Source organism: Dipodomys spectabilis, unplaced genomic scaffold (assembly GCF_019054845.1).
Source record: "Dipodomys spectabilis isolate Male_0828 unplaced genomic scaffold, ASM1905484v1 ptg000510l, whole genome shotgun sequence".
Taxonomy (NCBI): domain Eukaryota; kingdom Metazoa; phylum Chordata; class Mammalia; order Rodentia; family Heteromyidae; genus Dipodomys; species Dipodomys spectabilis.
The window spans coordinates 445,124-457,433 of record NW_024871187.1 but is presented as its reverse complement, the minus strand read 5'-3'; positions in this window follow the sequence as shown (position 1 = coordinate 457,433).

The following is a 12,310-nucleotide window of genomic DNA, read 5'->3' as shown; positions in this document are numbered from 1 at the left end:
GGCAGACAGGCAGAGAGGAAGACAGATGGACAGAGAGGAGACAGACAGACAGACACAGGACAGACAGACCCAGACAGAGAGACTGAGAGGCAGACGGACAGACAGACAGAGCCAGAGACAGATGGACAGACAGACAATGAGACAGACAGAGAGGAGATGGACAGACAGAAACATGGACACACACACACGGACAGACACACGGACAGGCAGGGGCCCAGACACAGACTGACCTGCAGACAGATAGAGACAGACAGATGTAGAGACTGAGGGACAGACAGACAGACAAGGGATGGACGGATGACCAAGACCAGATGGACAGACAGACAGGAGAAGCAGATGGGCATCTAGGTGGACAGACAGACCAAGAAGAAGACAGACAGACTGCGAGGAGACCGACAGACAGACAGACTGAGAGGAGATGGACAGACCTACAGAAGCAGATGGACAGAGACACAGACAGACAGACTGAGATGCAGACGGACAGACAGACAAAAAGGAAGACAGATGGACAGAGAGGAGACAGACAGACGTAGAGGCAGGCAGACAGACATAGACAGACCAAGAGGAGATGGACAGACAGACAGACCCAGAGAGAGACAGACCGACACAGACAGACTGACTGACGGACAGATGGACAGATGGACAGACAGACCCAGAGACAGACAGACAGACAGGGACACAGACAGACTGACAGATGGACAGATGGACAGACAGACAGACAGACAGACCGAGAGGAGACGGACAGACAGACAGACAGACAGACACAGAGACACACAGGCCAACAGGACAAGGCCCCGGCTTCCAACAACCTGGACCAGCCTGAAAATCCACCGCCACCTCCCCACCCCACAACCCCAGCCCAGCCCCGGGCCCTGATGGGGGGGAACCCGAAACCACCAGGAGAGGAGAGGGGGACACTAGAAACCACCAAAGAGGGGAGAACTACAAACCACCAAACTGAGGAGAGAACTAGAAACCACCAAACAGGGGAGAACTAGAAACCACCAAAAAGGGGGGGAGAACTAGAAACCACCAAAGAGGGAGAACTAGAAACCACCAAACTGGGGGGGAAGTAGAACCACCAAGGTGGGGGAACTAGAAACCACCAAGGGGGAGAGAAACCACCAAGGAGGGGGAAACTAGAAACCACCAAGGGGGGAGAACTAGAAACCACCAAGGAGGGGGAACTAGAAACCACCAACCACGGGGAGAGAACTAGAAACCACCAAACGGGGAGAAGTAGAAACCACCAACCACGGGGAGAGAACTAGAAACCACTTAACTGGGGGAGAGAACTAGAAACCACCAAGGAGGGGGAACTAGAAACCACCAACCAAGGGGAGAGAACTAGAAACCACCAAACGGGGGGAACTAGAAACCACCAACCAGAGGGAGAGAACTAGAAACCACCAAGGAGGGACAACTAGAAACGACCAAAGAGGGGGAACTAGAAACCACCAAGGGGGGGGACTAGAAACCACCAAAGAGGGACAACTAGAAACCACCAAACTGGGGGGAACTAGAAACCACCAAGGTGGGAGAACTAGAAGCCACCAAAGAGGAGATAACTAGAAACCACCAAGGGGAGAACTAGAAATCACCAAGGGGGGAGAACTAAAAACCACCAAAGAGGGTGGGGGGACTAGAAACCACCAAGGCCTCACCTCAGCCTCCTGGGCCCAGGCCCCAGAGCAGGGCGGCCAGCAGCAGCAGCAGCAGCGCAGGTCCTCCTTGAAACCTACAAGGCTATGGTCAAAGTCACCCTAAGCAGGAAAGTCCTAGAAACCCCTGTCCAACTTCAGTGCCAACAAAGCCGTGTGGCTCCAGTGGTAGAGGGCTAGCCTTGAGCAAAAGCAGCTCATGGACTGTGCCCAGATCCTGAGTTCAAGGTCCGGGACTGGCAACAAACAGACATACACAACAATCTGTGCAGCCATCCAGCTAAAGCATGTCACCCTCTTGTCCCCAGCTGAATTGGACAGAGTTCCCTGGGAAAGGGGCTGGGGGAGCCACTGTCATCTTGACTCTGCCCATTCTGCCTGCATCACAGGATTCTGGCCACACCATTAGTTCATGGTTCTTTCTGACCAAAGGGATACAAGAATGGTGGCCATGCCCACATTCCATGTTGCCTGGTAGATGGACTAGGCTCTGTTAGAACACTCGGAGGCTGAGATCCACAGGGGAAAATCCTGCCACAGGAGTGTGTGCCAGCTGCAGGCACCCCCTGGCCAACCCAGCAGCTCAGTGCCAGACTGAGCTGGAGCCACAGGCCCTCTGCCCCATGAGCTGCCACCACAGCATGCGTGGGGATGGGAACCAGGACACATGGGCATCTGAGAAGAAAATCTGCTTTGTCCATGACCTGCCTGATGAGGTAGACTTCCAGAGTCCAGCAGGTGAGCTCCCCCATTGATGCAACCAGCTGTTGGCACACATCCAAATCATCGAGGAGTCCCTCATGGTGTGTAAAGAGCAGATGTTGGTCCTGAATGACCTGTGTTGGGAGAAAGCCCAGTGCATGCACTTGCTGTCCCAGGAGAAGATGGAGAGGAGGAGAGTGCTGCAGGAGCTGCTGTCACTCCTCGCAAGGGAAGGCACAGACAGCAGTCTCCAGATGCCAGCACAGGCTGAACTCCCCACCACCAGCACTGCTTCAGACGCCTCAGGGCCTGTGGTGGGTGAAATGAGGGAGGAGCAGAAAGGTTTTGAAGAATTGCAACTTGAAGACAGCATGGAAACTGCCAGAGGAGAGGTCAGCTTCCTGACCCCATAGTGGACTCCCTCAAGGAGCACGTCCTGCGCCAGATGCCGCACATCCAGATCCGCCCACAGCTCCCAGGCTCAGGGGAGGCGTGTTCCCTCACTTTCTCTTGTAGACTGATGCGGATGATGACTCTCTATGTGACATACTGACTCTCAAAAGCCTTGGCAGCCACCAGAAGTAGGTGGCCAGGTGGGTTTCTCTCAGGCCTCCATCAGCCGGGTGATGGGAAGGTTAAACTGGGGGTCGGGTAAGGCAGAGGCTGCCGGGAGGTTAGCCAAACTCAAGAGATATCTAATGGCCCATTGGTGGCCAGGAAAGAGGCCCATGTTATGCTTATCACAAAGAATAAATTGTTTTCAAAGCAAAATAAAAAGCCTTCAACAAAGATTTGTTCTTCCGGCCCTGGGGCTTGAACTCAGGGCCTGGCCATTGTCCTGAGCTCTTTTTGATCAAGACTGGCACTCTACAAGTTGAGCCCCACCTCCCTTTCCAGCTTTTTCTGTGTGGAATAGATCCCAGGGCTTCAGGCATGCTAGGTGACCACTCTACCACTGAGCCACATTCTCAGCTAGGATGATTCTCCCCCCTCCCAAACCCATATGACCATTCCTCAGATAAATAGGAAGTAGGTGGTGGTGTATGCATCAAACACCTAGGCCAGCAGCCACCAGGCTTAGTGGGGAAAAGATTGTAGTGTAGAAATCTCTGATTTTGCATGCACATGGTGTGTGTGTGTGTGTGTGTGCGTGTGTGTGTGTGTGTGTGTGTGTGTGTGTGTGTGTGTGTGTGTGTGAACTCAGGGCTTAGGCTCTATCCCTGAGTTTTCTTGCTCAAGGCTAGTGCTCTGCCTCTTGAGCCACAGCCTCACTTGCTTTTCGATGGTTAATTGTAGGTAAGAGTCATGATGGGGGCCCCCAAGGAAGCAAGAGTAAACACAACTCTCAAATACTATCCCTATGGTGGGCTACTCCTGCACCCTGGGGGCCAGATGTGAGACATGTGGCCCCGTGCCATCATTCTCTAGAGTTCACTTTGAGGAAGTGACCAGGGCCAAGGTGACTTTTGCTCACCCTGATTGCTCATGCCAGAGCAGGTCTGTTCCACCCTAGGCCAAGAGAGCTCCAGGAGGCCCGGCTTACCAGGGACACAAAAAGGGAGAGGTCAGCTCCAGGCTGAGCTAAGAGCCTTTGCCTACATATACCCCAACTTGGCCTTACTTATCACTATAAGACCTGTCAAAGAACAACCCCCCAAAACAAAATTGGAGCTGTGCCTCCAAGTGGTAGAGCTCTAGCATTGAACCAAAGAGCTCAGGGACAGGGCCCACAAGCTTTGAGTTCAAGACCCCCATCTGACCTTCCCCCATAAAACACAGGTTGTCTAACTGTGAACTAGTAGGATTTGTGAATTGTTTCTGAAGAATGGTGATACTGAAGAAAGCACCGTAATTCTAATGACAGCTGAACTTGTGACATACAGCTATGTGCTGAGTCCTTCACAGGGTGCTATTTGCTGGGTCCTTCCCACATGGGGGTTTTGTGCTGAGTTCTTAAAAAGATTTGGTGAGTCATCCCAAAGGGTTCTATATGCTGAGTCCCTGAGAAGAGTGGGCTGTCCTGGGTTTTTCAAAGGGTGCTGTGTGCTGAGTCCATTACACAACGTACTGTATGCTGAGTCCTTCAAAAAGTGTGGTGAGCTACTGCATCCCAAAGGGTCCTGCTATGTGCTGAGCCCTTGCGAAGAGAGGGATGAGGTGAGTTTTTTGAGTGCTGTGTGCCGAGTCCTTTACACAGGGTGCTCTGTACTGTCCTTCAAATGGTGCTGTGAGCTGAGTGCTTCCACAGTGTGGTATGTGCTGAGTCCTTCAAAATTGTTCTATGTGCTGAGTTTTTCGAAGGGTGCTGTGCACTAGATGTTTTACACAGGGTGCTTTATGCTCAGCCCTTCAAAGGGTGCTGTGTGCTGAGTACTCTACCCAGCATACTACATGCTGAGTCCTCAAAGGGAGCTGTGTGCTGAGTCCTTTACACAGGGTGCTTTGTGCTGTTTTTTGGAAGTGTGCTGTGTGCTGAGTCACCCCAAAGGGTGCTACGTTCTGAGTCCTTGAGAGATAGTTATCTCCAACACTCACACACACACAAGCACAAACACACATACACACACAAATTTCACCAGGCACCTGCTTGGTGTGTGGAGTGGAGGGGGATGGAGGAGAGTCTCCTCCAGCGGTGGGGCTGAGGGGAGATTCGATCCCCCGGGCAAGTACCGGGGGTGGGGGGGAATGCTGAGCTGAGGTAAGGCTGCAATTGCCATGGTCTAGAAACCTCAGGGCCCAGTCAGGGCTGCAATTGTGGCCAGGGCTGGGGGGCGGGGCCCAGGGGAGGAGTGGGCGGGGCTCAGGAGCGCACTTTGGTGGCAGCAATGGCCAGGGGCCCAAGGGGGCTGGGGCATGTGCACAGCAGGGGCGGGGTGGCCCAGGAGAGGAGTATGGGGCAGAAAGAGAGCTGGGAGAAGAGTGAGCATGAGCACAAGCACCAGTGGAGATGGCTTCAGTGGCTGGCGGCTGCTCAGATCATAGCGTGGGTCCTGGCTGGTTGCATAGAGCATGTGGAGCCTTCATGGCAGGCCATGGCCGCGCGTAGCCCCTGCAGCAGCCATGGCGCCCCTGAGTCTGAGGTCCAAGTTCGGGGAGCAAGGCAGAGTCAGCAGCTGCTGAGGCAGAGGCGGTAGCCACAGGGGACAAGGCCACTGAGGGGGCTGCAGCCGCTGAGGAGAAGGAGCAGAGGCTGAGAGCTGCCCCACCGCGGGCCAGCAGACGCCCCCGCCCCTTCCCAGCAGTGCTGCATTTCAAACGTGCTGCAGGCTCGGACTGGTGGAGCCTCTTGCAGTCACCTGGTGGAGATGGCGCACCCCTGTCTGGCTTGTGGCCCTGACTTGGTCCCGGCCCCGGGCCCTCAGACTCAGGGTGCGCACCCAGAGTCGCAGCCTACAGCTTCTTCCAGCAGCACACGTGAGTGGCCGCCCTGCGGGCCAGCACCTCACGGGACTCCTGCACCCTGTGACTCCACCACTCTACCCCTTCCCCCACAACCCCCGCAGACCCGGAACTCAGCCTCTCGCCTCCCCTCTCCTGTCCTGCCTGCACCTCCCCAGCACCCCACAGTCCGCCCTGGCTCTGCCACAAATGCACCCCAGGGGTGGAGGTTGGAGCTGGGTGTCGACTTGAGGATCCCACCCCCATCCCTAGCGTCCAGTGTCCCATGAAAATGGGAGCTGCAAGGATGGGTGAGGAGCACCCATCCAGGGACACCACAGAGCCCCTGGCTGGAGCAGTGGGAGCCACACAGCCATGCATCTGCACCCTTCCTCTCCCTGGTAAGAACCTGTGGCTTTAGTCAGAGGTGGGAGCAGCACCTCCACACCTGCCTTCTTAGGTCTTTTTCTTTTTGCTGGGGAGGGAGGTGTTGGATAAAGAAGATAGGCCCCTCCCTTGCTGTGTGAGCCCTTGTCTTCTGTGCTCAGTCACCCTTTCACCTGAGGACATTCCCAGAAGAGCCCACTAGAGAGGTGAGGGCACTGGGGTCAGATAGAAGGTGGATATTTGGGAGAAATACACACCCTTTCTGACAGACATACACCCAGCCTGTGCCCCCAACCCCAGCTGTCAACAGTTCTGACTGGGTGATCACATTTCCCAGCTCTGCCAGCTTCTGCTAGTGCTCCCAGTCCATCTGGTCTTCTCGTCCTCCCCAAGATCTGCCAAGTCGCCCCGAAGTATATAGGCTTAAAGTAGGGAGTCTATCCATGTATATAGCCTTTAGAACCCCATCAAAGTCCCCAACAACGCCCCCACCCCAGGTCAGACACCTCTCTGGAGGCACCATGACCCCCTGCTTTGTTTTCTGTCCAGGCTCTGAGGAGCCACATGTCTCAGGACTCCTTCACCCAGCATCCTGGCCTAGGGTTTTGGTGAATGGGGAGTCAAGGCTGGTTGTTCCCAAGGGGAAGAGTCTGACCCTGGAGAAACGGGGAGGCAGGGTGGTTCTACATTATTAGAGCATTGTTCCCCTTGGGTGGTTGCCCCTGGTTCTGACAAGGGAACCCCTGTACTCAAGCTGGTACATTGCTCAGATGAGAAACAAACTCCGGAGAGGCACTGCTCTGAGTCTGTGTTTGCTTGTGTGTGTGTGTGTGTGTGTGTGTGTGTGTGTGTGTGTGTGTGTGTGTGTTTGTTGGGAGAGCAAGGAGGATGAGAACAATGAAAATATATTTAAGTCACCATGTCTAAAAAGAGCAAAAGCATTTTATTTGTTGTTCTTTTTTCATTAATGCCCAGTAGGAGACCAGCCACAATTTTTGTTTTCTCTTTCACCGTTTCATGGCTCCTTTAGGGAAGATTTCAGTAGAGGTTCCTTTCCACCTCTTTCTTCCCCTTTCCTGCAGCCCACAGTAACTGCTGGGCCTGCGTGGGTCTCCCCTGGGAGGCTTGTGTGAACCACAGACCAGTGTGGACACCTGCTCTTCGGTCTTCAGCCAGAAGGCTCATGAGGCTACTGTGATCACAGCCGCACTCTTCCAGCCAGACAGTCTGCTCTGGTGTGTATAGTTGGAGCTAATTCAAGGTTGGGAAGGAGTCTGCCAAACATAAATAGGGAACGAGATGAGAGGTAGTAGGGCAGGGGCTGTGAAGCTAAGAGGGTCTGGGAAGTTATGATCAGTGTGACATGGCAGATGGTTCACCACGACCGAGGATGAGAGGGGAATCTTACCCAGGGTATTGACGGTGTCAGTGGGCATCGTGGCATGGGGCTCCAGGCCCCCAATGGTGGCATGGATTCCCTCCAGGGGCAGTGCACTGGTGGGCAGTCCTCCCTGGAGTCCTGCAGACTCCAAGCTGTGTCCCTCTTGGGCTGTTTCCAGCTGCGCAATGGTAGGCAAGTATGTTCCCTCTGCTGGAGACTACTTGGGATCAGGACATGACAGTTAGCTAGGGCTCTCTGAATGCCATTTTCTATAACCTGCTGTAGGCTGTCTGGAAGGAAAAGGGGACCACTAACTATGGAACCCTTTAAGTTCGATTGGGACATGTGAAATGCCAGCTTTTCCAGGGTTTTTTCTTGAAGCTGGCAATTTCTAACTAATGCTTGGGATTCTGGGTCAAATTAGATGGACCATTTTAGCTACCAAATAATGACGTTCAAAGCAGCACAAGCAGAGTTCCCTAGCCAGATGGTCTCCTGCTATGAATGTCGTGCCTTGACTGCCTTTCTCCGGCAGCTGCCGATTCTTCTCCAGCTCTCTCTAGGGTGACCACCACAGTTGAGGATGTTGTGGGGAGCAGAGATTCTGACTTCGCCATCTGCAGCCTACTAGCTGTGTGTAGAGACAATTCCCAGGACCTGTCCTGGACTCTGGGAAATTCAGAGACCTGGGATGCCTCAGGGATCCTATCTCTGGAACATGAAACTTGGGGACCGGATATGGTGGACCATCCTGTCTGGCCCCAGGGAGTGGAGAGGAGGCCTCTTGAGCCAGGCTTTCACCTCAGGGCAACCTTGTTCACAGCTGAGTGGGGAATTGAGTGCCACAGAGCTGGTCAGCCGCTGGACAGAGATCCTTGAGAAGATAGGCATCCCAGAGGCCCTGGAATCCAGTGAGTACATCATGGCTCATGTCCTTAGAACCAAAACAGTTAAGTGCGGTGGCACCAAGAGGGTGGGAAGAGGGAGGAGGGAGAACTGTTGGAGAGCTACATCAGGCTTTACCCCCACCCAGGATGCTTACCTGAATTGGATGGGACTTTTCTGTAGTATTGTCATAGACAGATGCTCATTCACCAACAAACCGTTACAGTGTTTGCCAGGTCCTGGGAGGGGGGGGAAGGGGAGGGGATCATACACGATGAAAGATTCCAGTTCTGGTTCCACAGCACATGAAGAAATCTTGGTTTGAGCTGGATGCTGGTGCCTCACACCTGTCATCCTAGCTACTTAGGAGGCTGAAATAGTAGGATTGAAGCTTAAGGCCCAGGCAGAAAAGCCTGTAAGACTCTTATCTCCAACTAACTACCAAAAAGAAAATGCCAGAAGTAGGCTCAAGCTGTAGACTGTTGGCCTTGAATACAAAGGCTCAGGGACAGCACCCAGGCTCTGAGTTCAAGCCCAGGAGTGACACAAAGAAAGGAAAAAGAAAGAGAGGAGAAAAGGATGGAGGGAGAAAAGGAGGAAAGGAAGGATGAAGGGAGCATGCAAGCCTTGGTTTGGAGTCCCTGGATCAAGGGAGCCAACCATTCACAATATCTGTGGGGACAGTTTCTGAGCCTAAAGCTAGTATGTAGGACCAAGCTACTGACCCGTTCATGACATCAGCAACTTCATGACATCCAAGATCTGAGTGGTCTCTGACTGCAGAGGGAAACATCCTCGGGTAGACCCTAGGGCTCAGGGTGGGTCACAGAGTTTCAATCTCCCCTGGCTCACCAAGTTTATTTTCTGGTCCGATAAGAAGAAACTGTCCAAGGGCTAGGGAGGAATAGGGTGAGGGAGTGTCAAGAGGGGGGTGGCAAGTGATCAGCAGGAAGATGAAGAGGGAGGACAATCCCAGATCAAGTGTGTCAGGCCATTGAAGCCATGACCTCACCTGACAACCTAGACCATCAGTGATAGAGCCTTCGACCCAGCCACATGCCTATGAAAAGTCCTGGCACTCTGGGTTCACCGTTGACGCTTTGGCTGTCATCCGCTGCAGGATGCCTGTGCAGTACATCCTTGGGGACTGGGACTTTTGCTGACTAAATCTGAAGATGACATCCCCAGTGTTCATTCCTCGACCAGAGACAGAGATAAGCGGGCCACTGGAACAGGACACCCAGGGAATGAGGGCGAGAGTCAGACCCGTGTTGCCCTCAGACTTCCTTTAGGGGACTCTAGGTCCCCGTGACTGCCATCCTCAGAGGTAGAGGTGGGTCTCTTTGCTTGCTCAGCCATTAATCTAGATGGCAGATTGGGATTCAGAGAGGGCCGACTGAAGGTCGAGGCTAGTGGGAAAACCAGAGGCAGTGGGCTCGGAGCAGGGTTGTTTCTTTGAGAATACTCACAACCCAGGAACATTCCTGGGATGGATCGGCCCTTTTCTCCTCAGTGAGAGAGAGGGACCTAGAGCCCTCCAGTCTGCATCCCTTGGCTGAGAAATCCTTTCATTCCCATATCCTGTAGTTGTATAACTAGATCTCACCTGACTGCCCAGTGTCGAGGCAGGACAGTGAGAGATCTTGAGTCCTTGATGAGGTCATAAGATCCTCAGTATGAGATTGTACTTGAATGTCCTGACTTGGTGCATGGTCAGTCTCATCTAAGACTGCCATGATCTAGGACATAGAATCTAGAGAATCAGAGCAGGATGGGGTCTATTCTATGAGTCTTGAGTATTATGTGTGAGCTTTGAGCTCCCATGTGCTCACCTGCTTCCTTTTCTTAGGTGCATCTATGCTAGAAAAAGCTTAAAACTAGGGCCTGTGTCCCATCCCTTTTTTTATGCTCAAAGCTAGCACTTTACCATTTGAGCCACAGCTCCACTTGCAACGTTTTTGGTGTTTAATTGGAGGTAAGAGTTCTCAATGACTTTGCTGTCAAGGGTGCATCCAATTGCAGTCCTCAGATCTCAGTCTCCTGAGGGGATAGGATGACAGGCATGGAAAAGCATCTTTGGCTGGGTGCCAATGGCTCATGGCTCTCATCCTAAGTACTCAGGAGCTGAATCTTAGGATCACGGTTCAAAGCCAGCTTGGACAGGAAAGACCCTCAGACTCTTCTCTCCAATAAAGCACCAGAAAACTGGAAGTGGTGCTGTGGCACAAGTAGTAGAGTGCTGGACTTGAGCTGAAGAGCTCAGGGATAGCACCCAGGCCCAGAGTTCAAGCCCCACAACCAACGAAAAGAAAGAAAGTAAAATATCTTTGCCTGCAAAGGACGGTGGAGGTGTGCTTGTGTGTGTGTGGGATGGGGGTGGTAGACATTTAGCGCCCCACTCAGTTATCATTTCAGATGGATTGTCCAAATCTCTTAGTCCACGGCAGCCGATTCTTGACCACAGGTGAAGCTCTGGGTTGGATGTCGACCATCGGACCTCAGTCTCCTCACGGGGCAGTTGTGAGGAAACAAGGGACTACTACAGAGGGCTCTCTAGAGCTGGGCCAGGCACAGAGGGAGCAGCTGTCAGATATGGTTCTCAAAAATTCTGTGAACATATGACAGGAAGTTACCTAGAAAGGGCTCAGATGGGGTCTGTTATTAATCCTGCAACAGTTATAGTATTATGAAACAATACATGGCTGTCTTTCATCATTAACCTATCCCCATGAGGAAGGGGATCCTTCACTGTATTCAGTCTTGCAGTTGGGGAAAATAAGGCATTGAGAAGCCAGGTGATCTACTCATGACCTCCAGCTGACAGGAAGCTCGGCCTGACTTCTCTGCCATACTTCCTAGGACAGTGAGTGTTATTCAGCCCACTTCTTGTGGTGGGAGGTCCACTTTTGTCATGTGTGAGGCTTGAATTTGAGGCCTGGATGCTGTGCCTGAGCTCCTTAGATCAAGGCTAGCGATCTACCACATGAGCCACAGCATCACTTCCGGTTTTCTGTTGGTTCTTTGAGTATAAGAGTTTCACAGACATTCCTGCCTGGGCTAGCGGTGAATCATGATCTTCACATCTCAGCCTTCTGTGTAGTTAGGATTATAGGCCTGAGCCACGAGCACCTGTCTTAAGTGTAATTCAGGCCCTCTCTTCCTCTTTCTCTCTCTCTCTCTCACCCCCCCCTCTCCCTCTCCTCTCTCCCTCTCTTTCTCTCTCCCCGCTCTTTCCCTCTCTCTCTATCTCTCTCTCTTTCTCTCTCAGGAACTGGTTGAATATGTGCTGGAGGAGGTGGCCCAGCATCCCCATGTGGCTGGAACCGAAGGTGTCCCTCTCATTCTGGAGGTGGGCTGAGGGTCAGGAGCTGTTTCGCTCAGGCTGTTGAGCCAGCTTCATGAGGTAAGCCCCTCTGTGCCCCGGCTAGACTGTGATGGTTATTCCTTGTCCATCCCTTGAGTCCTTCCTCACATCCCTCTGCTACACCATTGAAGGAAAGTGGATGAGGAGATGTTGCCTTGTCCCCCTGCCCAGCACAATCCCGGGACTCTGACCCATACCCACACCTATCTGGTCAGGGCCTGGCTATAAGACAATGAAAACACTCCATGTCTAATACCTTTTGCTGGGGAGTGTAGTTTTGGTTAGGGGGGTGGGGTGCAGAGGAAAGACCCAAGACCTGACACCTCCCGGAGGACATTTGTTCTTGTGACAGAGCCAAGTCATTGCTGTGGATAAGGAGGAAGCCACATCAGAGTGACCCAGAACAATGCTCAAAGATAAGTAGGCTGTTGAAGTATCAAACCCACTCATGTCTGCTTCCTACTCCCAACAAGGAGGTGTAGTGTGGGTGGACTGGACCTGGGCCTAAGGCATTATAAATGGATGGTGGCGGTCAGAGGCTCATGGCTCCCA